At 42.2% G+C, this 25,482-nt stretch overlaps 1 long non-coding RNA gene across 1 annotated transcript in view; it reads right to left on the minus strand.

Moving 5' to 3' along the window:
• Window positions 1-25,482, minus strand: part of LOC123369330 — a 52,083-nt gene that overhangs the window by 21,607 nt on the left and 4,994 nt on the right. The window contains exon 2 of the long non-coding RNA XR_006579008.1: window positions 9,759-9,894. This is a non-coding gene — a long non-coding RNA (uncharacterized LOC123369330). The remainder of the gene's footprint in view (window positions 1-9,758; window positions 9,895-25,482) is intronic.

Below are 25,482 nucleotides of genomic sequence, written 5' to 3' on the forward strand. Positions count from 1 at the left end.
ACTCCTAGGAGGGAACTTTTCCCTCTGTTTGGGGGGGTCTTGGTCTTTGGCCGTTTGGAGTTCAAGAGACCAGACGAGTTAATCAAGTCCCTACAAGTTCCACCTTTCTGAACTAATTTCTTCTAGTCAAGATAGTGAGTATTAGAAAGATACTTTGTGTCCTATCTAATAATCCTATGTTTGCAATTCTGTGTGTTTGTTATTGATTATTCTTAATTCTGCTTGTACTGGTTGTACTGAGAAAGAGAGAGAAGTCTCCCCAGAACTTAGCAAGGTTATACCCTATGAGTGCCCAGCTTGGATTCATAGAGATTCTGTATTTTCTTTTGTTCTCTTAATAAATTCTTTTCTTTTCTTTGGACTTGGTTAATTCCTTCCCTTGGGGAAATTCAGGGGAAGGGGAGGGGGAAGTGGGCTGCTTCCCTGTGTGTAGAGATTCAAGGCGTTTGAATCCAGACACCTCTGTCTCCAGAGCAGGCTGGAGAGAGGGAGGAGGGGGGAGGTTCCTCCTCTGTGAATTGATCTGTGTTCCCAAGGGGGGAAACAGGGGTGTCCCGGCCCACGGAATTGACCGGGTGGTGGCAGCCGAAGGGGAGACCTACCCTAGGATTTTGGGGTGGGGGGAAGACATGCGGGTCCTCACTTTGAAACTGCCCAGTTTCAAGTGAGGGTAGACTCCTGACATGGTGGCAGCGGAGTTTCGAACCCATTGTTACAAGCAGTTTTTTTCAGCTGGGCTACGCTGAAGGGAGCTATTCTCTTCTTCTAGAGCAGGAAAGCAACCTGACAGAAGAGGGAGTTTACAGTTTCAGCCAGGTTGGCTGGAGGGAATTAAGTTTCCAGCAGGCTTTGTTGGGAAACAGATTTTCTTTCTTGAAGCAGTTTTCAGGGAGGAGTTTTTTTTTTCTCTGCTGGCTATGCTGAGGAAAAACTCTTCCCTAGAGGTGTGTCCTTCCTTTGTGATATCAGGTATCACTCAGGATTCCTAAGGTGGGGGGAAGTGCTCGACAAAGTACATTCCCATCCAACAGGAAAAACAGGTTTGGGGGGGGGAAGAGACAAACCCTCCAGCCAGGTTTTTTTTTCTCCCTGTGTCTTTTGAAAGGATCAGAAGACAGGAGAACACAAATCCCTGAGGAATAGACCAGATTTTTCTCAGGGGTATTGTTAGCAGCAGCCTTTCAGCTGGGCTGCTGGGTACAGCAACTCAGAGCAGAGGGAGACAGAGGAATTTTTTTTTTACTCTTTCCCTCTTTCTCAGTACAAAGCAGTAACATTACACAAACCACAGTTTGCTATACAGAGGATTGCTTTATCTTTCTGTACTCAAGTTATCATAGCCAGGGTTAGGGACTGTCAAACACCACAAACAGTTCACGGACTGCAGAGGGGTGTGGCCAGCGCCAGGACACAGACACAATGAGTGCCAAGGCCGCATCTAAACTGGAAACAAGACACAAAGAACTGCAATTACAAGACATGGAATTACAATTAAAACTCAAGGAGATTGAAATGAAAGAAAAAGCCAAACAGGCTGATCACAAGAGAGAAATGGAGATAATACAAGCCAAAGAGGCTGAGCACAGAAGACAATTAGAGTTAAAAGACAAAGAACTGGAAATCCAGAGACAGGCTCTGGAATTAGAAAAAACTAAACAGCAAACTCCACCCAATCCAACCCCTCTTCAACCTACTGATCAACCTTCTCGGAGAAAATTTCCCGCCTACAGGGCAGGTGAAGATGTTGAGGCCTTTTTAGAAAACTTTGAGAGGGCCTGTATTGGATACCATCTTCCTAAAGATCAATACATGCTGGAGCTGAGGTCACAGCTCAGCGGACAATTATCCCTGGTGGCAGCTGAAATGCCTAGAGACCTGATGGACGACTTTCCACTGTTCCTAACCAAGGCCAGACTCAGAATGGGCATCACCCCTGATCACGCCCGTCAGCGTTTCAGAGCCCAGAAATGGAAACCAGAGATGTCATTTCCAGAGCACGCTGCTTACCTGGAAAAACACTATTTCTCCTGGATATCAGGATCCAAGGTTAAGGAGCTAGACGACCTACACCTCCTGATATTGATGGAACAGTTCCTAGATGGTGTTCCTGAGAACATTAGACGCTACATCCAAGATGGTAAACCAAAAACTCTCACTGAGGCAGGAGAGATTGGAGCCAGATGGATGGCATCGGTAGACAACACGAAAGGTACTGCCAAGGGGAGCGAATCCAACAGGGTACACACCGACACTAAACCCTACCGTCGCGGACCAATCAAACCCACACCTACAACCCACGGACAGTCACACTCTACCTCTTCTTCTACCTCACCAGTCTCCAGTAGACCAACACAAACCGGTGACCCATCAACTGGGCGATGTTTTCAATGCAATGAATTGGGGCATATCAAAGCCAAATGCCCAAAGAACCTAAACCGAGTGCAACTCCTTGCACCTTCACACCAAGGAAAGCCGGACATAGATGTATCTCAAATACCCTTAGAACATAGGGAAACTTTGAGAGTGGACGAAAAGGAGATCATCGCATGGAGAGACACTGCAGCACATGTGTCAGCTATCCACCGAACCTTCGTGGACCCCAAATTCATCAACCAGAAAACCAAAGTGACAATTCGACCCTTCATGTCAAAACCTGTAACATTACCTACAGTGCGTTTACCTGTCCAGTACAAGGGCTGGTCAGGGAAGTGGACTTTTGCTGTCTATGACAACCATCCGATTCCCATGCTACTGGGGAACGACTTGGCCCGACACATTGAACAGCAAAAAACAGAGGGAGTGGTTACACGCAGCCAAGCCAGACGAGCTGCCGGACCCATCCCTGTTCCTGAGCCATCCACCGGGACCCCGTCTGTGTTACCAGAGACCCAGACAGAGGTGGTGGAACCGGATCCCAGGCCAACATCGACAGCAGCCATAGTTCATCCAGTCCCAGAACCGGAACTGGAAGGGCACCCAGCGCCAGCACCGGCGCCAGCTATTACAACTCCACCGCCAGAGGGCGACAACGGGCCAGAACTGGAAAAACCAGCAGACAACCCTACCCAAGAGGCTCAGCCGGAGCCTGAAATGACGCCTTGTGCACCAGCGGAGAGCGGTTCACAGTCAACGGAAACAACCTCATCACCTACATCGCTCCCAGAGGAACTGGTGTCTCCCGCCTCAAGGGAACAGTTCCAAGCAGAGCAGGAAGCCGATGACAGCCTCAAGAAAGCATGGGCGGCGGCACGCAGCAACCCACCGCCTCTCAGCTCTACTACCCGATCCCGGTTCGTTGTGGAGACAGGACTTTTATACAAGGAATGTCTTTCTGGTGGACACCAGGAGGGCTGGCATCCTCAAAAACGGTTGCTAGTTCCGACCAAGTACCGGGAAAAGCTCTTAAGCTTAGCCCATGATCACCCTAGTGGCCATTCTGGGGTGAAACGAAGCAAAGACAGGTTGGGAAGGTCCTTTGACTGGGAGGGGATGGGCAAGGCGGTAGCCACTTACGTCCGGTCTTGTAAGGTATGCCAAACGGTAGGAAAACCCCAAGACCAGATCAAGGCCCCTCTCCAACCACTTCCCATAATGGAGGTCCCATTTCAGCGAGTAGCTGTGGATATTATGGGTCCTTTCCCAAAGAAGACCCCCAGAGGAAAGCAGTACATACTGACTTTTGTGGACTTTGCTACCAGATGGCCGGAAGCAGTAGCTCTAGGCAACACCAGGGCTAACACTGTGTGCCAGGCCTTAACTGACATTTTTACCAGGGTGGGTTGGCCCTCTGAAATTCTTACAGATTCGGGAACAAATTTCCTATCAGGGACCATGAAAGACCTGTGGGAAACTCATGGGGTGCATCACTTGGTTGCCACCCCGTACCATCACCAAACTAATGGCCTAGTGGAAAGGTTCAATGGAACTTTGGGGGCCATGATCCGCAAATTCGTCAATGAACACTCCAATAATTGGGATCTAGTGTTACAACAGTTGCTGTTTGCCTACAGGGCTGTTCCACATCCGAGTTTAGGATTCTCACCATTCGAGCTGGTGTATGGCCATGAGGTTAAGGGGCCATTACAGCTGGTAAAGCAGCAATGGGAGGGGTTTACACCTCCTCCAGGGACTAACATTCTGGACTTTGTAAGCAACCTTCAAAACACCCTCCGAGACTCTTGGGCCCTTGCTCGAGAGAACTTAAGAGATGCTCAAGCGGAGCAAAAGGTCTGGTATGATCGACATGCCAAGGAGCGGTCCTTCAAGGTAGGAGACCAGGTCATGGTCTTGAAGGCGCAACAGGCCCATAAGATGGAGGCGTCCTGGGAAGGACCATACATGGTCCAGGAGCGCCTGGGAGCTGTTAACTACCTCATAACATTCCCTGATTCCTCTTTAAAGCCTAAAGTGTTTCATGTTAACTCTCTAAAGCCCTTTTATCCCAGAGAATTACAGGTCTGTCACTTTACAGTTCAGGAAGGAGATGACACCGAGTGGCCTGAAGGTGTCTACTACGAAGGTAAAAGAAATGGTGGTGTGGAAGAGGTGACCCTCTCCACAACCCTACAACGTCTACAGCGGCAACAGATCAAGGGACTGTGCACTGACTTCGACCCCTTGTTCTCAGCCATCCCAGGACGGACTGAGCAAACCTACCACTCCATTGACACAGGTAATGCTCACCGATTAGAACACCACCCTACCGGGTGTCACCTCATGCCAAAGTTGCTATTAAACAGGAGATTGACAACATGTTGGAGATGGGTATCATCCGCCCTTCTACCAGTGCATGGGCATCTCCAGTGGTTCTGGTTCCCAAACCAGATGGGGAAATACGCTTTTGTGTGGACTACCGTAAGCTAAATGCTGTAACTCGTCCAGACAACTATCCAATGCCACGCACTGATGAGCTATTGGAAAAGTTGGGACGTGCCCAGTTCATCTCTACCATTGATTTAACCAAGGGATACTGGCAGGTACCACTAGATGAACCCGCCAGGGAAAAATCTGCCTTCATCACCCATGCAGGGGTGTATGAGTTTACTGTGCTTCCGTTCGGACTGCGGAATGCACCTGCCACCTTCCAAAGGCTGGTGGATGGTCTACTAGCAGGATTGGAAGACTGTGCAGTTGCATACCTTGATGATGTGGCCATTTTTTCTGATTCATGGCCCGAACACCTAGAACATTTGAAAATGGTTTTAGAGCGCATCAGGCAGGCAGGACTAACTGTTAAGGCCAAAAAGTGTCAAATAGGCCACAACAGAGTGACTTACCTAGGACACCAGGTGGGTCAAGGAACCATCAACCCCCTACAGGCCAAGGTGGAGGCTATCCAACAGTGGCCTGTCCCAAGGTCAAAGAAACAGGTCCAATCCTTCTTAGGTTTGGCCGGATATTACAGGCGATTTGTACCACACTACAGCCAAATCGCTGCCCCACTAACTGATCTGACCAGGAAAACCCAGCCAAATGCAGTTAAGTGGACTGATGAGTGTCAGAAAGCCTTTACCCAGCTTAAGGCGATGCTCATGTCGGACCCTGTATTAAGGGCCCCAGACTTTGACAAACCCTTCCTAGTTACCACCGATGCATCTGAACGTGGGGTAGGAGCGGTACTAATGCAGGAAGGACCGGATCACAACTTCCATCCTGTCGTGTTTCTCAGCAAGAAACTGTCTGAGAGGGAAAGCCACTGGTCCATCAGTGAAAAAGAATGTTACGCCATTGTGTATGCCTTGGAAAAGCTACGCCCATACGTTTGGGGCCGGCAGTTCCAGCTACAAACTGACCATGCTGCGCTAAAGTGGCTTCACACCAACAAGGGAAACAACAAGAAACTTCTCCGCTGGAGCTTAGCTCTCCAAGACTTTGACTTTGACATTCAACACATTTCAGGAGCTTCCAACAAAGTTGCTGATGCACTCTCTCGTGAAAGTTTCCCAGAATCAAGTGGCTAAAAACTGTTCTTAATATGTTTGCATGCTTAGTAGTCGATGTAATAGTGCATGTGTTTTATTACTCTGGTTGTTTTACAGTTCTAGGAGGAAATCGCCGCCAGTGGATCCCACTGTGACGATTTGGGGGGCGTGTCATGAATAGTTAGTAAAGGGTTAAAGCATAGTACCTGGTGGGCATCTGACCTGAGGACCAATCAGGGAAGAGAATTTGAAACTCCTAGGAGGGAACTTTTCCCTCTGTTTGGGGGGGTCTTGGTCTTTGGCCGTTTGGAGTTCAAGAGACCAGACGAGTTAATCAAGTCCCTACAAGTTCCACCTTTCTGAACTAATTTCTTCTAGTCAAGATAGTGAGTATTAGAAAGATACTTTGTGTCCTATCTAATAATCCTATGTTTGCAATTCTGTGTGTTTGTTATTGGTTATTCTTAATTCTGCTTGTACTGGTTGTACTGAGAAAGAGAGAGAAGTCTCCCCAGAACTTAGCAAGGTTATACCCTATGAGTGCCCAGCTTGGATTCATAGAGATTCTGTATTTTCTTTTGTTCTCTTAATAAATTCTTTTCTTTTCTTTGGACTTGGTTAATTCCTTCCCTTGGGGAAATTCAGGGGAAGGGGAGGGGGAAGTGGGCTGCTTCCCTGTGTGTAGAGATTCAAGGCGTTTGAATCCAGACACCTCTGTCTCCAGAGCAGGCTGGAGAGAGGGAGGAGGGGGGAGGTTCCTCCTCTGTGAATTGATCTGTGTTCCCAAGGGGGGAAACAGGGGTGTCCCGGCCCACGGAATTGACCGGGTGGTGGCAGCCGAAGGGGAGACCTACCCTAGGATTTTGGGGTGGGGGGAAGACATGCGGGTCCTCACTTTGAAACCGCCCAGTTTCAAGTGAGGGTGGACTCTGACACCCCCCCACCCACTGCGTGGCTGGTAGCTTGGGGAAGATTGCCGGTGACCAAACACAGAAAAGATCATCGGCATTTCACTCCTCCCCTCCCCCCGCTTCGCTACGTGCAGGAAAGTATTTTTTTTAAGCTGCTGCACTCCACGAACCCAGTAGAAAAATGGCCACCCCCCTTACTTAAATTCCTGATTTTTAACCAGGTTATCCTGAACGATATCACTTTGCTGAGGATAACAGAACAAGATAAAGAGCGGATGCTTCTTGAATGCCAGCAGTCACCGGGACCATACGCTGCTATGCTTTGCCACGCAATGATACCTGATTACTTGCTACATGCATGGCGTGGTAAAGTGTCCTACCATGGTGGGCGGAACAAGGCTGCCTTGCCCAGAAACCTTCTGCAAAGGCTTCTGGAGTACCTACAGGAGCGCTTCATCGAGATGTCCCTGGAGGATTTCCTCTCAATCCCCGGACATGTTAACAAACTTTTCTAAGTAACTATACTGTCTGCGAATGCATCCCAAGTCCTCAGGGCAAATCAATCATTAAAAAAGGCTTGCTTAAAAAACAATGTTTGCTATTTGCAAAGGTACACTCACCAGAGCTCCCTTCTATGGCGTCATTGTCTGGGATAGTGGCTTGTGAGGGCTGGGAGGAGGGTAATTCCGTCAGGGTGATAAAAAGCTCCTGGCTGCTGGGGCTCACGGAGTGCTGTGTGCTGTCTGCTAGGTCTTCCTCCTCTTCTTCATCTTCATCTTCCCCGTCTGCATAATCCTCAGCCATGGCAGAGATTACAACCCCCACCTCGGAATCCACGATCAGGGGTGGGGTACTTGTGGCACAGCCCCCTAAAATTGCATGCAGCTCAGCATAGAAGCGGCATGTTTTTCGACCTGCCCCTGACCTTCCGTTTGCTTCTTTGGTTTTCTGGTAGGCTTGTCTGAGCTCCTTAACTTTCACTCTGCACTGCACTGAGTCCCTGCTGTGGTCTTTATCCGTCATAGCCTTAGAAATTCTTTCAAATACTTTTTCATTTCGTCTTTTGGAACGCAGTTCTGTTAGCACTGAATCCTCTCCCCAGATAGCGATCAGATCCAGTACCTCCCGTGCAGTCCATGCTGGGGCTCTTTTACGATTCTCAGGAGACTGCATTGTTAACTGTGCTGATGAGCTGTGCGTGGTCACCTGTGCTGATGAGATCTCCACGCTGGGGAAGCAGGAAATGAATTTCAAAAGTTCGCGGGGCTTTTCCTGTCTACCTGGCCAGTGCATCCGAGTTCAGAATGCTGTCCAGAGCGGTCACTGGTGCACTGTGGGATACCGCCCGGAGGCCAATACCGTCGATCAGCGGCCACACTAACCCTAATCCGATATGGTAATACCGATACTAGCGTTACTCCTCTCGTTACGGAGGAGTACAGAAACCGGTTTAAAGAGCCATTAAAATCGATATAAGGTGCCTCCTAGTGTGGACGGTTGTGGCCTTAAATCGGTTTTACGCTCCTAAAACCGATTTAAACGCCTAGTGTAGACCAGGCTTCATACACTAACTCTCTCCATGATAATAGCTAGTGTTGCTCATGGGGAACTAATGTCTCCACTAGAAACACAGCAGGGGGCAGCAGAAACACACTGAATGGCATTCAGACTTTCCTCTCTGCCCAACCTCAGACAGTAATGATCAGGTATTGCTCTATCACCCCAGACATCTCACTTGTTTAGTTTCACAAGGCTCAGTCTTAAGCAACATGTGTATTTTTCATGCAAATATCCCTGGTAATGAAAAATAAGGAAAGAAAAAAAACTGAGAAAATACGTCAGCAGATTTATCACAAAAATAGAAAGTTTTATTTCAAAACTCGTCACTGCTGTGGATACCCATGGGTTGTTAAATTGTACTTGTTTGTCTTTGTTTTTGGCTCACAAAGCAGAAAGTCCTATTCTTTTCTCTATTCCTATTGTCTTAAACTGACTTAGTATGAGTGGCATGGTTTACAGTAGCTTGCTAATAAGATCATAGGGTAGGTATTATAAAGCTAAAAATAAGTTTGTTCCACTGAGAAAGTATTTCCATTTTAGAGTCTTTGACACATTGAAAATAATGATAAAATAACAGGAAAAATTATAAAACGTATCATTAAAAAAAAAAGAACAAATATACCATTTGTTCCCTAGCTGAATGCAATTTTTTTTGGCCATGTTCTTCTTTGGATACTGTTACTTCTCAGATATAAATTCTTCTTGGGCCTTAGTCAGATGAAGTAATGTTCTAATAAATCAATCTAGTGAGATGCCTAGTCTGATTATCTTGATTCATCTTCTGTGCAAGCTGCTGCTATATGTGTGTAATAATATATCAGAGTGGGTAGCATTGTAAAAACCTGATTCTCATATAATTAGACATTTGTTATGGAGAACTATATAATTATATAACAGCTCAAGTAGACAGGGACCAAGCCTTCCATTGTATGCTACTGAAGCATGGGTAATTTGTTACCCATTGTATTCATCTGCCTCATTCCATTGTTTTACTGATTATATATAAAACCATCGGTAATCAAAGCCTAGGGAGTTCAAGCAACTATGGTCTTGTCTGTACTGAAAAAAGCTTTGCCAGTATACCTATACTGGTATACCAGTAAACCCTCCTAGTGTAGACACGGCTGATACTGGCAAAAAGAGTGATTTTGCACCTAAAGCTTATATATCAGTTCCTCTAAGCAAAATAACCTTTGCTGGCAAAAGCACTTTCCTCCCCCCAGTATCACTATGTCTACACTATGGTTTTTGCCAGTATAAACATGTTGTAAAAAATTACACCCGTAAGAAAACATAAGAATATAAGAACTGACTCTTAACTGACATTGCTATCCCAGCATTTTTTAAAATGTAGATATTGGCCTACCTCTCCCAATATGGTTCTTCAAGGCCGCTGTAGCTGGCTTAGGTATCCTTGGTTTCCATCCAGGCCCTTCTTAATTCAGGACCCCAAATATGGAACACCTGCCTTGAGGATTTCCACTGGCACGGGTACAGGAAAACTGAAATGATTAAGGAAAATAAGTGAGACACATACTCAGAGTTTAAAGAGACAGAACTGCTTGTCGGGAAGGTCCTAAGAAACCATGCAGGAAACAAAGTACCTCATCAGCCAGTTTGAGATAGACCTGTTGGAAGTCTCTGGATAAAGAAGAAAGAGATAAAAACAAGGTTCATGTCATGATAGGGGTAGGGGTACACCATCTACTTTAGACTACCCAACCAGGAAAAAGAGGTGGATGCGGCTTTTTTTTTTAAAACAACAAACAAAATAATCCAAAGCACAGCACTTGGTGGTGATGGGGGACTTCAACTACTCAGACACCTGTTGAGTAAATAATACATCAGGGCACAGATTATCCAACAAGTTTTTGAATGCACTAGAGACAACTGTCTGTTAGAGAATGTGGAGAATGTGACTAAGGGGAGAGACTGTTTTAAAAGTGGTGGAAGACAGCTGGGTGCATGAAATAGAGTTCATGATTCTAAGGAATGGAAGCAGGGAAAAGAGCAGAATAAAGATAACAGACTTCAAGAAGGCAGAATTTAGCAAACTCAGAAAATTGGTAGGTAAGATCCTCTGGGAAGCAAGTCTCAGGGAAAAAAAGAATTCAGGTGAGTTGGCAGTTATTGAAAGAGACATTATTAAGGGCACACAAGTAAAGTATCCCAATTCATAGGAAATATATGAAGCACGGTAAGAGACGACTCTGGCTTAACCAGGAGATATTCAAAAGAGTCATATAAAAGGTGAAAACAAGGTGAAATTACTAAGGTTGAATATAAAAATAAAACAATCGTATAGGGACAAAATTAGAAAGGCAAAGGCACAAAATGAGATTAAACTAGTTAGAGACATACAGGATGACATGAAAACATTTTACAAATACATTAGAAGCAAGAGGAAGACCCAGGACAGGGCAGGCCCATTACTCAGAGAGGAAGGAAAGACAATAACAGAAAATGCAGCAATGCCTGAAGTGTTAAATGCTTTTTTCATTTCAGTTTTCACCAGAGAGGTTATTAGTGATTGGATGACTAACATATTGGCCATACTCAGATAGTAGTTATCACAGTCAAGCTGGTAGGGCATATCAAGTGGAGTCGTGCAGAAATCTCTCCTGGGTTTGGTTTTATTCAATATCTTCATGAATGATTTTTATAATGGCATAGAAAGTAAACTTATAAAGTTTGCAAGGAGGGGTTGCAAGTCTTTGAGGGACAGGATTAGTATTCAAAATGATCTTGACAAAAAGTGGAGATATGGTCTGAAATGAACAGGATGAAATTCAATAAGGACAAATACAAAGTAGTATACGTAGGAAGCAATAGTCAATTGTACAAAATTAAAATGAAAAATATAACACTTGCAACAAAAGTGAACACCCTTCTGCAATGTTTTAGCAGGAGTGTTGTAAGCAAGACATAAGAAGTAATTCTTCTACTCTACTCAGCACTGATAAGGCCTCAACTGTGTCCAGTTCTGGGCACCACACTGTGGAAAGGGTGGATAAAAGGGAGAAAGTCCAGAGGAGAGCAACAAAAATGATTAAAGGTCTTGAAAACATGACCTTCAAGGAAAGATTGAAAAAACTGGATTTGTTTAGTTTGGAGAACAAATGACTAAGGGAGCAAGGGCAAGCAGGGGCATGATAAAAACCTTTAAGTACATAAAAGGTTGTTATAAAGAGGGATTGTTCTCCTCATCCACTGAGGACAGGACAAGAAATAAAGTTCTTAAATTTCAGCAAGGAAAATTTAGGTTAGACTTTTGGAAAAACTTCCTAACTGTAACGGTAATTAAGCATTGGAACAAATTGCCTAGAGGGATTGTGAAATCTCCATCATTAGAGGTTTTTAAAAACAGGTTAGACAAACACCTGTAAGGATGATCTAGATAATAACTTAGTCTTGTTTCAGTGTAGGGACCTGGACTAGATTACCTACCGAGGTCCCTTCCAGTCCTACATTTCTATTATTCTATGGCTGTTTGTTAAGCTCTTCTTTGTGGATTGTGAGGTCAAGGTGCCAAAGGCTCTTCCTGTCTTAGGTAAAATTTCCAGGTAGATTTATTACAGCAGCAGTGAGAAACTTGAGCATGGCAATCAGGTAGCTGCCAGAGCTTTAGAGCTTGCATGAACTGGAGAAATTTAGCATACTATCATTGCATTCTTTGCACTTCATAGCATGAAATACGCTATGTTTCCACACACAAAAATATTTCCAATGTCATACACCACTGTTAAAATTACTTTGTGCAAAGCTAACTACTGCATGCTGGTCTGCACTGGTGCAGCGCCAGTATGGACAGGTTTGGGTAGTATAATAACCACATTGATGCAAATAGTCCTCCCCACTATTTTTCAATAGTACGCAGGCCACTGCTTAGATGGCCAATCTGATTTACTTCTTCACATAACTGTACATAGGGCAAGTTTGCCAACAGCCAGTTACTAATAATCAGGGATCCTAGAAATCCATTTGCTATGGAAAAAATGCAGAAGAATGCAGAATTTGCATTTTTACAGAGAATCTTTAGTTTTTACATTTTATGAAAAAAATAAAAACACATATTAACTAAACTTTACTGAAAGTATCAGTCTCACTTATTCATTGTGCACAACCTCCCCCTCTCGTGGTTGATATTTGAATGCGCTTTTCATTTACATAGGGAAACATATGCCAATAAACTGCTTACACCATATAGAGGTAACTCAATGGTGTTAGGGGGTTGTGGTTTAATGCATCTCAAATTTCACTTCAGCCTCCAGACCTTAGTAATTAAAGTTATGAAAAGATGCCGAAAACTTAAATCACTCCTACAGACCGTTTCACTGAGTTTGGCAAGGACAAATTTCATAGTAATGTGCTGTTCTGTATTGTATGCAGCAAAGCTGTAGATTACATTTGAAGGCAGACAATTCTAGAACAAACGCAAAGCGCTAAACATAAACTGAATGAAAAGAAACAAGAGGCTGAAACAGCAGGGCCATCGACAACAATAAAGAAACAGAGCACTGTGAATGGATCACTCCAGTGTTTTACAACTATAAATATAGCAATAAAACATTTTGTTCAACGTATACCTATTGTGCCTAGGGCAACTAAAGTTCAGTGTTTCATTTTAATCATGGAAAAATGTGGATTTTATGTTTCTTTTAATCAGAGAACTTAGGGTTTGTTTATCATGGAAAACTAGGATTCCTGCTAATAATACTGTATACACTGAAAACATCACTCACTCATATTTTTTTGCCAGCATCAACTTCTTCAGCAGCAATTTACTCTGTTCTAGTCATTGCTAGCATATCTCAGGGGAGATCTTCCTACTAATGTGCTGCTGGCAGGCTAGAAGCAGCTGAGTGGTTACTGGTGACTAACTAGGGTAATGAGAAAATGCAGGCCCAGCTGAATCTGGTCATAGAGGATTTTATCTATAATAGTGTATCAGCTGTGAAAATAGGAGAATTATTTTGCAATTACGAATTGGTTGCTATGGCCAAAGCAGTCACATTGCTATGTATCTGTTGGCCTACATGCCAGCCCAGGACACCTAACTGGCATGTAGCTCTTTACTACCAGCAATCACATTTCATTCTATTTAATGCATATTTAACAATCACTTGCACATTTTGGTGATAGAAAGATGTAAAAATATCATTGGCCATGGGAGTTGGGGCAGGTTGGTGAGTGAATAGAAAGGCTGGACTCAATGCTCTCCTATATTTTTGTATCATTACTCATAAAAGATCAGAAATAAATTGGAGATTTTTTTATGAAATGTCCAGGTATGGCAAATGAACAGAAGGGGTAATAATAATAATAATAATACACCTGGAAAAATCTGTGCAATAACCTTGTCTCAGAAATTATCAGGACCACTATCAAAACTGATAGAAAACCAGAGAAGAATAGCAGCTAGTTTTAGCTATTTACTTACACTGTTTTCCTCTCTGTAGAAACTAGTGTGAGCTCCCAATAGTGAATATGTTACGGTAACAAAAAATGCAAAAGACGATAGGGTAAAATGTATATTTTAGCATTTCCTTTAAATTTAAAAAAAACCAAAGTCATAGAGTGACAAAATAAAAAAAATAAAAAAGATTGAGCCTGGGGGCACATAGTTGGGATGCTTAGCATTTGAATGCCTATCTTGTAGAAAAGTCACTGGAATTCACAAAGCCTGAGTTAGGTACTTACACTTACTGTACAATAAAAGGGGAGAGACAAAAGCCAGCACAGTAGGCAGGGAGACACCTAAGCTAGCTAATAGCAGATGCTGACAAGAGGGTTCTGTCCCTTCTCGGGGGCTTGGGAATCTAAATCCAATCTGGAGGAAGGTTCATATTTCTGCTTGGGTTCTACACCCATTAAACCCTCTCCCAGAGTCAGGCACCTAAGGCAGGGTTTGTAAGAAACACCAGAGAAGCAGGTGACACCACGTACCTTATAGTTCTTAACTCCGGGGTAGAGTACTCACACAGGATGTGAGAGGTCCAGGTTCAATTTCCTCTCCCTTAGTTAGGGAGACAGTGGTCGCACACCTCTCAGCCAATTGTCCTAATGCAGCTGTGGGATAGCCTATGGAGCTCTCTCAGTTGCTCCTGTTGAAGCTATTCCACTTTGGATAAGTAGTTAAAAAGCCACTGGAGCAGGAGGACTGGACCTTGAGTCTCCCACCTCTAACCACCAGGCTAGAGAGTCATTCTCATGCTCTCACTCAGCTCCCTCCCACCCCCAACTACTTTTTAAAAAATATTTCTTCACAGTGGAACAGGAGAGATTGAGGGACCCCACATCAGAATATTGTCAGGGATCAGGGCCCGCTGCAGAGTCGGTCTTCTGGCAACCCAACAAGTACAGCTGGCCCGCAGCAGGCTACCTGACTGACTACATCACCTCACTGGTCAGGAAGGGCAGCTGCTTCTTGCCCTGCTCCTATCTTGTTCCTGCTTCATTTCCCAGTCTTGCTCCTGGTTAATTCTTTCTACCTCAGCTTGTTCTTCATTCCAATTTCCTCAGCCTGACCCTGCTTCTTGACTCTGGCTCTGACCCTTGGCGCGGCTACTGGTTTCTGATCCTGGCTCTGATCCTCACATTGGCTTCCTAACTTTGGTTCTGACCCTTGGCATGGCTGCAGGTTCTTGGTTCCAGCCCTGACCGTTGGATTGGATTCACTTCCTGCCTCCTACTCTGACCCCTAGGCCTGACTCCTGCTCCAACTCCTAGGCCTAACCGCTCACAGCTCAGTCTCTATGGGTATGTCTACACAGCAAAGAAAAACCCATGGCTGGCCTGTGCCAGCTGACTCAGACTTCCGGGCACGGGCCCAAGCTGTGGACCCTCCCACGCCACAGGGTTTCAAAGCTCAGGCTCCAACCTGAGCCCAGAAGTCTATATCACAATGAAACAACCCCACAGACATGGGCGGCCAGTGAACTGCCCCTTCAGGGAAGCTATTCCCCAGCCCTGCCCCTTCAACTACCCCACCCCCCTGTCTTCAGTCCCCTTTGCCCACTGGGCTGGAACAGGAGCCGGGGCCCAAGCAGCGGCCTGGGGCTGCCAGGTCAGCCTCTGGGATTGGACAAGCAGCCCGGGGACCACAGGAGCAGTGGCCGGGGCCGGAGCAGCAGCCAGGGGATACTGGGTGAGCCCCTGGGGCCATAGGATCAGCAGCCAGGGCCAGGACCAGGTGCCAGAGCAGGAGCAGCGGCTGGGGATGGGTCAAAGCTGCAGGAGGAGCAATGGGACTGGAGTATCGGGGCTGGAGCAGTCAGCACCCAGCAGGGCTCTAACTGTTAGCATCCCTCAGGGTGTTTTTTAGTAAAAGTCAAGGAAAGGTCACAGACTTCCATGGATTTTTATTTATTGCCCATGACTTGTCGGGGACTTTTACTAAAAATGCCTGGGACAAAATCTCAACTTTAACTATTGTATTCCAGTTAATACAGAGTATAACTTCAGTGATTCACACTAGAACGAAATCTTGGTCCTACCAAAGTTAATGTCTTGCAACTGGCTTCATTAGCACCAGGATTTCCCCCCTAATGACTAAACAACTCAGTGCAAAGTAGTCAGTTTTGTGACTGAGTGAGCAAGTAAAGAATCACTTCATTAGGACTATACATCACAAAATATGCAGTTAGTTTATTCTGGTAATTGTAGTTTAGTTTTCATTATTTATAAAACATCAAGAATGAACACTATGATAGTAATAATACGGTATTATAGCTCGTAAATGGACCTTACTAATATCCTCACTGTAATGTTCTCTGCTATTTTATCTCTCATTATATGTAGGTAAATCTTTCCTTAGACGGGAGGAGAGAACGTTGTTTTGTATGCTAATTATAGCATACGTGTATTAGCGAAGCTCTCATATGTGGTTATTTAACATAACTTTAATCTACAATAACAAAGTAGCACTGTCAGTTGTAAAGTTTTATTTCCAGATGGTTGAACCCTTCATTGCTCTCTAGTGCATGTTAGCAGAAATAGATATGAATTCATATGCAGATAGCTACTGCAAATTTGACTGGATCATATAGGTGTGATTCACATATTTAACTATTTCCACTCTTATTGTTGATCTAGACGATCATGAATAGTGCTCACATTGATATATTTTACTGTATTGGGAAGATAAAATCTTACTAGACTAAGTAAACAAAACATGATTATAGAACTCTACGTTTGCTCTTAGGATGTCCAGTGCAACACACAGTACACAGATTATTCTCCAAATATATTGAAGTGTCCAAAGCTGTGTGAATGTGAAAGAAAAAACAGACAAATGTTAAATCCATTCCAACAGTAAACTTCCATTTCATCTTTCAAGACTTGATTAACCCCTATCTGAGAGTGAACATAATTATTCTTCATGGGGAGACAATGACGTGAATGTAATTACAATTTGCCAGGTGCACTGAATTAAAGTAAATCAAAAGGCCTGAAATGTGCTTTTCTCTGACAATTAAACAAGAAAACAATTAACAGGATTTTGGTGCATTACTCTGTATATAATATATCAATTGCATGGCAGACTTGTTTGGTTCTGGCTCTGTGTGTGTGTAGGAGAGGTGCAGAGGAAGTAGGAAGGATAAGAAATTTCACTGACATTTCACTGCAACAGTACAAACTGATGAATGTAACTCTGCACCAGCATCAGACAGACAAAGAATTCCCTCATTGAGGAGCTCATCCAAAGCCCATTGAAGTCAGTAAGTGACTTTCCATTCATTTCAATACACTTTGGATCAGAGCCATAGTTGGTTTGGGCAGAGAATGTTATGTAAATAGAGCTGTTCTGAGTATATTTTCATGAAAAAAATGGTTTTTTGTTGAAAAATCAAAAATTTAAAACCTTTAGCTGACAACCCAAATTTCAAGTCAGATATGCCACTGTAGTGCCTCTTGGGAGTTGTAGTTTGAATGCCAACATTCTCCTCTATGGGCTAGGCTTTCTGGCATGGAATATATCTTCCATGCTGCAGCATAGCATGGTCTTTCCCCTTGCTGAGTTGCTGCAGTGCAACATGGGAGTATCTGGCCATGGTGCCTCATGGGAGATGTAGTTCAACTGGAGAAGCTGGACTGAAGAGAAGAGTTAGGGCATGGGATACCCAAACCAAAGTACAACTCCCATAATACTCAGTGGCAGGGTGTCCAGATCAAAATATTCAGTATTCAGCCAAAAAATTATGGTTCGTGGATGAAAACTGAAAATGTTTTGGTTTTTGTTTGTTCAGTTATTTAATGACAAGTCAACATTTTCCATTGAAAGATATTTTCCATGAAAAATGTATTGAGTTAAAAAAAGGTTTCCATCAAAAGACAGATTCAACAGATAATTATCAACCAACTCTCATAAGTAAACAGAAATAATAGTTATTACTCTGATTTATAATTATTTTAGTTAAAATAGTTACTTGTGTTTTCAGTATATAACAGTCCTTTGATACACTTGTATTCAAGACTTTGGCTTTGTATTCAGGAACTGGGTAGACACACTATTGGCTTCCCTGGAGATTATCTATGAGATAAAAGAAAAAAGCAAATCAAGCCACAGCGTAGAGGAGGAGGGGAAAAGGAACACTAGTTACCCTGTTCTCTTCAGGAGCCTACTACCCATCAAGCCCTAGGAGGAGCAACTCCTGTGAAGTAATGAGCATTTTCATCCACACACTTCACAGGATCAAACGCTAACTGCACTTGCCTTTATACAGCAGCTAAAACCTAGGCTTAGCTTTGACATGTTTTCTCTCATCCAAGGGTTAGTTTCGTGTTAATTTAAAGCCTCACATGGCTCTATCTCCCTCTTTCCTTGCTACGTTCTTGAATTTTATGTTATACTTTTTCTGAATACAAAAAAATTGAAGTGGAATAAATCCAGGTGTCATCCTATGGAATACAAATTACAAGACACATCCACAGTGAAAAAAGAACATAAGAATGTCCATACTGGATCAGACCAATGGTCCATCTAGCTCAGTATCCTGTCTTCTGACAGTGGCCAGTGCCAGATGTTCAAGAGGAAATTAACAGAATAGGCAATTTCAAATGATCCATCCCAAGTTGTCCAGTGCCAGTTGCTAGCAGTTGGATGTTTAGGCACTTCTGGAGCATGGAGTTCTGTCCATGATTATCTTGGTTAATAGCCATTAACCAAGATAACCATTGTCGTCTATGAACTTACCTAATTCTTTTTTGAACCCAGTTATATTTTTGGCCTTCAAATCCCATGACAATAAGTTCCACAGGTTGACTGTGCAATGTGTGAAGAAGTGCTTCCTCTATTTGTTTTAAACTGCTGACTATTAATTTCATTGGGTGACCCCTTAGTTCATGTATTGCATATTGTCTACAATCTTCCCCACCTCACTGTTTATCCCTTTTTCCAGATCTTTTTTCAAAATATTGAACAGCACTGGTCCCTATACAGATCCTTTGGGGACCCCACTACTTAACTCTCTCCCCTGTAAAAATTGATCATTTCATCCTACCCTTTATTTCCTGTCTTAATCAGTTACCGATCCATAAGAGGGTCTTCCCTCTTATCTCATGAGTGCTTACTTTGCTTAAGAACTTTTGGTGAAGGATCCTGTCAAAGGCTTTCTGAAAGTCCAAGTACACTATAACAACTGGATCACCCTTATCTATATGCCTGTTGACACACACAGAGAATTCTAATAGATTGGTGAGGTATGATTTCCCTTTACAAAAGCCAAGTTGACTCTTCCCCAACATACTGTGTTTATCTCTCTGTACGATAATTTTGTTCTTTACTCCAGTTTCAACCAATTTGCCTGGTACTGAAGTTAGCCTTACTGGCCTGTAATTCCCAGGATCACCTCTGGAATCTTTTTTTTTTTAAATCACTGTTACATTAGCTATCCACCAATCATCTGGTAAAAAGATTGATTTAAGTCAGGGGTTCCCAAGCTTGGTTCGCGGCTTGTTCATGGTAAGCCACTGATGGGCCACGAGATGCTTTGTTTATCTGAGCATCCACAGGTACGGCTGCTCGCAGCTCCCAGTGGCCACGATTCGCTGTTCCTGGCCAATGGGAGCTTTGGGAAGTGGTGTGGGACAGGCCACTGCTTCTAGCAGCTCCCATTGGCTGGGAATGGTGAAGCACTGACACTGGGAGCTGCGAGCAGCCATAGCTGCGGACGCTCAGGTAAACAAAGAGTCTCACAGCCCACCAGGGGCTTACCCTGAACAAGCCACGAACAAAGTTTGGGAACCTCTGATTTAAATGATAGATTACGTACCACAGTTAGCAGTTCTGCACTTTCATATTTATGTTCCTTCAGAACTCTTGGGTGAATACCATCCTGGTGACTTATTACTATTTGATTTATCAATTTGTTCCAACACATCTCTAACAACAACTTAAAAAAAATGGCTTGGATGTGGGGATCTCCCCTACATCTTCTGCAGTGACAATCAATACAAAGGCCACAATGGCCTTGTCTTCCTTGAGTGCTCCTTTAGTACCTTGATTGTCCGGTGGCCCCACTGATTGTTTGCCAGGTCACTTCTGATGTACTTTTAAAAAAATGCTGTTAGTTTTTGTTTCTTTAGCCAGTTGATCTTCAAATTCTTTCTTAATCTGCCTCATTGTATTTTTACACTTGACTTGCCAGAATTTATGCTCCTTTCTATTTTCTTCACTATAATTTGACTTCCAATTGTTAAAGGATTCCTGTTTACCTCTAACTGCTACTTTTATTCTGTTGTTTAGCCATGGTGGCATTTTTTTGGTCCTCTTACTGTTTTTTTTTAAATTAATGTATTTATTTATTTTTATTTTATTTGGAGTATACATTTAGTTTGAGCCTGTATTATGGTGTTTTTAATTATTCTCCCTGTAGTTTGTAGGCATTTCATCCTTGTGACTCTTCCTTTTAGTTTCTGTTTAGCGTCCTTTTTTTTGTGCAGTTCCCTTTTTGAAGTTAAAGTCTATGATGGTGGTTTTCTTTGACATTTTTCTCTCTAATAGGATGTTAAATTTAATTACATTATTGACATTATTACCAAGTGGTTCAGCTATATTCACCTCTTAGTTTAGATTCTGAGCTTCTCTTCGGACTAAATCAAGAATTACCTCTCTCCTTGTTGGCTCCAGGAGAAGCTGCTCCAAGAAGCAGTCATTTACGGTGTCTAGAAATTTTATCTCTGTATCCCTTCCTTAGGTGACATACACCCAGTCAATATGAAAATAGTTTAAATCCTCCATTATTATTGTGTTTTCTGACTTTGTAACCTTTCTAATCTCCCCGAGCATTTCAAAATCACTGTTGCCATCCTGATCAGGTGGTTGGTAGCATATTCGTACTTCTGTACTCCTATTGTTCAATCATGGAATTTCTATCTAGAGATTCTATGGTACAGTTTGATTTATTTAGGATTTTTATTTTATTTGACTCATATTTTATATTCTTTCTTTCACATATAGTGCCACTCTCCTACCAGCTCGACCCCACTCTGTCATCCTATATATTTTATACCGTGGTACTACCATATCCCACTGATTATCCTCATTCCATCAAATTTTATGATGCCTATTATATCAGTATCCTCATTTAATGCCAGGCACTCGAACGTATCCATTTTAGTATTTAAACTTTTAGCATTTGTATATAAACATTTGTACATTTTGTCAACATTCATTTGTTTGTGTTTGTGTTTAAGTGGGACTCTTTTATGTTTGACTGTTCCTCAGTAGCTCTTACTTGTGCTTTACCAATTTCTTTCTTATTCTCTTTACTAGGACAGAGAGTTCCCATTTTAATAAATTCATCCCCAAGGGATGTCTCCATCCAGACTGTGCTTTTCCAAAACTGTTGGCTTTCCCCCAGGCCTTAATTTAAAAAATCCTCATGTTGAAAATAATGAACCATACTACTGACTACCTATATATTGATTGAATACAGCAGGCTATGTCTAATCCAATTGCTAGTTTTTTAAAGTTTATTAAGTTTTGTTAATTGATTGGCAGCTGCCAATTGTAGGAAATAAAGGACATTAGGAAGAGCATATTGCCAGTGCTGTTGAACATAAAATACTAGATATATTCTGACAAAATGCACTGATTTCAGTTGCAAGGCATCAGCACAAAGATTTGAAACAGGGGACCCACAGTGCAAGTCCTAATGTAAAGTAATTAAATCTTATATGTATCAAAATTTTTTACATTGTGTCACCCAGTCACCTACACTGAAGGTTGCCCACCACTTCTCGTTATTAGACACTTTTTTTCAGTTGCTTATAACTTTGCCAAACTAACCATTCAGCCTTGATTTTTTCCATGCTTGATATGTCTCAGAAATGTTTCGGAAAGTTTCAGCTCAGACAGTTCAAATGTTTCTGAGAACAAGATCAAAGAAAAATATGTTTCCTTATTAAAAAAATCCTTTCAAACATTTTGTTGAAACTGTCTAGCACATTCATGTTTTCTTTACATTTAGTAGGGGAGTCACTTTAGTTTCAGGGATGTGCTCTTTTCCATCCCAAGAAAATTGCCCCAAATTTGGACAAGTTATAAATCTATGAAAAAAAACTGTAGTTCTCACATGCTCAGTAGAGACTTGTCAGAATTTAACAGCTAAAATCTCTGAAGAGTCTATTTATAGTGAGCATGATCCATCCCTGGCCTACAGGAATTGTGTAGGGCTTTCCCTGAAATGCCTTATAGCAGAAGGCCATCACTGCACCAGGAACAGGAACTGGAAGGTCTGATCATATATTTAGAGATTCTATCATAATGCATATGCACAAGGAGGGAATTAAAGTTGCATATGCAATCTTAATTATGGTATTTTCAATTTTTGAGGGTTTGATTTTGCCACCTTAACATTACTTTAACACAGCTTATGTTATATAATAATAAACATAATGATGTTTTCGCATGTGGTAGTGATACCCATGTACTAAAATGTGGAGCTATATGACAACTTTAATTTATGTGCAATTGATATAATCATTAGATATTGTTAAAGTTTTTATTACAAATTAATTAATCTAATGTTCATCAATACATAAATGGTTCCCCCTTTGAGCGACTACCCGGCATTTAAGAACAGAAATAACTAACAATCTGTCCGTCTCTCTTTTTTTCTCTTCCCAGACTATAGACCAGGGATTGGCAACCTTTGGCACATGGCCCTTAAGGGAAATCTGCTGGCGGGCCGGGATGGTTTGTTTGCCTGCAGTGCCCGCAGGTTTGGTCGATTGCAGCTCCCACTGGCCGCGGTTTGCCGTTCCAAGCCAATGGGGCTGCAGGAAGCAGCACGGGCCGAGAGATGTGCTGGCCGCCGCTTCCCCCAACCCCCATTGGCCTGGAACGGTAAACTGTGGCCAGTGGGAGCTGCGATCAGCCAAACCAGCGGACACTGCAAGTAAACAAACCATCCCGGCCCACTAGCAGATTTCTTTGATGGGCCACGTGCCAAAGGTTGCCGATCCCTGCTATAGACAAAATACCTTAATTAGTTTAGTTTCCTTTTTTTCTTTGTGTGTGTGTGAAGAAAATATTGAAGGGAGTCTAAGATGAATAAATAAGTTTTGCATTCAGTTTTTTAAAAAGTTAGTTCAGTGATCACTCCTGCAGGAGGGAGTTCTGTAGTCTAGATACCAATGCTGTGTAAGTTTTATCCCTGTGCATAACTAGAACTAGACTCACCCTATTGGTCCACAATTCCACTGAACATAGTTGTAAGAGGCTTTGGTCATTGAGAGAATGTCTATTTCCTAGGTAGCTAGGGTAGCTCCTTTAGAGGTCTTTGAATATCCCAACCAATGCCTTAAAGAAGTTTCACAAAATGCCCTAAAACTTTGATGAAGTTTGAAAATGTTTGCCTTTTTTGTTTGTTAGTTTTAGATTTTCATGGCCTGTACTTTTATCTTACTGTATTTCCAGCATGATTTCTAGACCAGAGATGGTTTTAAATAATAATTGTTGGCAGCTAAAATCTCTGAAGATTCCATCGTAGATACTTCTTTGACCTGAACTTTAAACACATTGACATTTCCCTATCATGCTAAGTTCTAAATTTCTTGCATGCTTTTTTCGTCGACCTTCCTATGATTAACCTATCTATCTGATCTTTTCACTCGCTTTCCAATTTTTCCCGAAGATAAGATCTTTTCCGCTTTCCTTTCATCATATATATATTGTTTTAATCTTCAGCTCTCTCTCTCTCATCTCTCAAAAGGATAACAATAGAATCACAGAATGGAGGATACTTGGAATTCCTTTAGAAACAGGGATATTTAGACAGTGCGTTTACAAGAAAAAACTGATTAATGTTGTTTAATTTCTTTCCAATTTTCCACTCTTCTTTCTCTCCTCACCCTTTTTTTAAAAGTACAAATACAGGATAGAACATCTGCTCAAAATGGCAAATTAATGGAACACATGATTCTTGTCAGTGCAGCGCCTGCACTTGGGATTTTCAACATATGTCTGGCCAATGAGATATTAGTTGGAAAAGCTTATTATGTGTGATCTAATTTTCCATGTGTCCTGCCCAAAGCATTGCAGGGGTTTGACATTCAAATGTATGGTTACTGATTAAACAGTCTTCTTTTGAACTTTCATGGGAAGATTTTATGAGAACGAGAAGCTGTTGTGTCACATTATCATGTGATATTGGTTAAACTTGCTCTGTGTTTAACAAGTACACAAATATTTAGCATTTGGAATAGGGAGAAAAAGCAAATGAGCGTCAAGAGTATCAATGTTGTTGTGCTCAAAGTGAAAGTTTATGACACCTATTCAGTGTTTCATTATAAACTAATTCTGAACGCCCATTTACCGGAAAAAATCCTGCACTCTGACAAATAAACTCATATTGCTGCTGAGCGCGATACTGTGTAATATTTTCTTTTGTATTACTATTTCACAAAAATATTAATACAACCCCCTCCCCCAAGAAACAAACACAAAATTTAAAAAAAACTACAAGAAACAAAAAGTCATCACAAAAATGTTTTTAGAGTTTTAAATATGGTCCCCTTATTTACTCAGAATACAAACATAGATCTGAAAGAAGAAAGGGAAGCGTTTCAAATTCCACGATACTAACCAGTTTACTCGGATAGGGTTATGTTAGGGTGGTTTTTTTGTTTTGTTTTTGCTATTGTTTGTTTGTTTTTAATTGAAAAGTTGTTAAAATAACTTGCTTCCCAGTACAGTTGTTTCCGTGAACATGTCATGTTTCTTTAGATATTTTTGCACATCAGCAATTTGCATGAATCTTTTTACTAAATGTTTTGCAGTTTCTGCATGTTCAAATTGTGTATTTTGTGACATTTGACCGACATACAAATTTTCTCAAGTGGAATTTTCTTGTGAAATCCACTTTCAGTTCAAAATTCTGAGTGGAAAAATATCATCTTTAGCAATTTTGGCCTGTAAAAAGAAGGCAGGGACACAGAGCAATATATAGGTACCTATATGTACACCATTCAGAATTGACATTTATCTTTATCATGCTCAAAATCTCCCACCTTGTTGTCTGGTCAAAGTGAAGGTCCTCACATCGTCATCAACAGCTGCTTGATAACTTTTTGACTAGGTACTTTGCTGCATCACTGTTAGCTGGGTCCCACTCCTGCCACTCTGCGCTTCTCTTCCTTTCCTTACCTCCAGAAACTATGGAGCTGTAGAAGACTGAAGAGTGAAGCCAAATGAGAGTGTATGGACTTTAAAACTGAATTTGGGTCAGGAATTGAGACTGATGGCAATATTAGTTATTGTTATGATGAGAAAGCAGATACATTAAGTGTATTGGAAGCACTTAAGAGTATTATAACCAGTAAATTGTAAACACTAAGTAATGAAATAAAAAATATACAAGCCAGTATTAACACAGTCAAACTACATGTGAAAATATACTGTAAAACAGCCTCACTGTCACAAAATAATCAATTTAGACATGGGGAACCTGAAAAGGCTCAAATTGTAGATTCTTATCCAAACCTTGGAGGACTCCACTAGGACATGTGGATCTCTGTACCCATGCAATCTCCATTTACCTGAAAGGCCTGTATCAAACCTTCCCTCAGCAACTAATATACCCACT

The sequence above is a fragment of the Mauremys mutica genome, chromosome 1 (genome assembly GCF_020497125.1).
Source record: "Mauremys mutica isolate MM-2020 ecotype Southern chromosome 1, ASM2049712v1, whole genome shotgun sequence".
NCBI classification, from domain to species: domain Eukaryota; kingdom Metazoa; phylum Chordata; order Testudines; family Geoemydidae; genus Mauremys; species Mauremys mutica.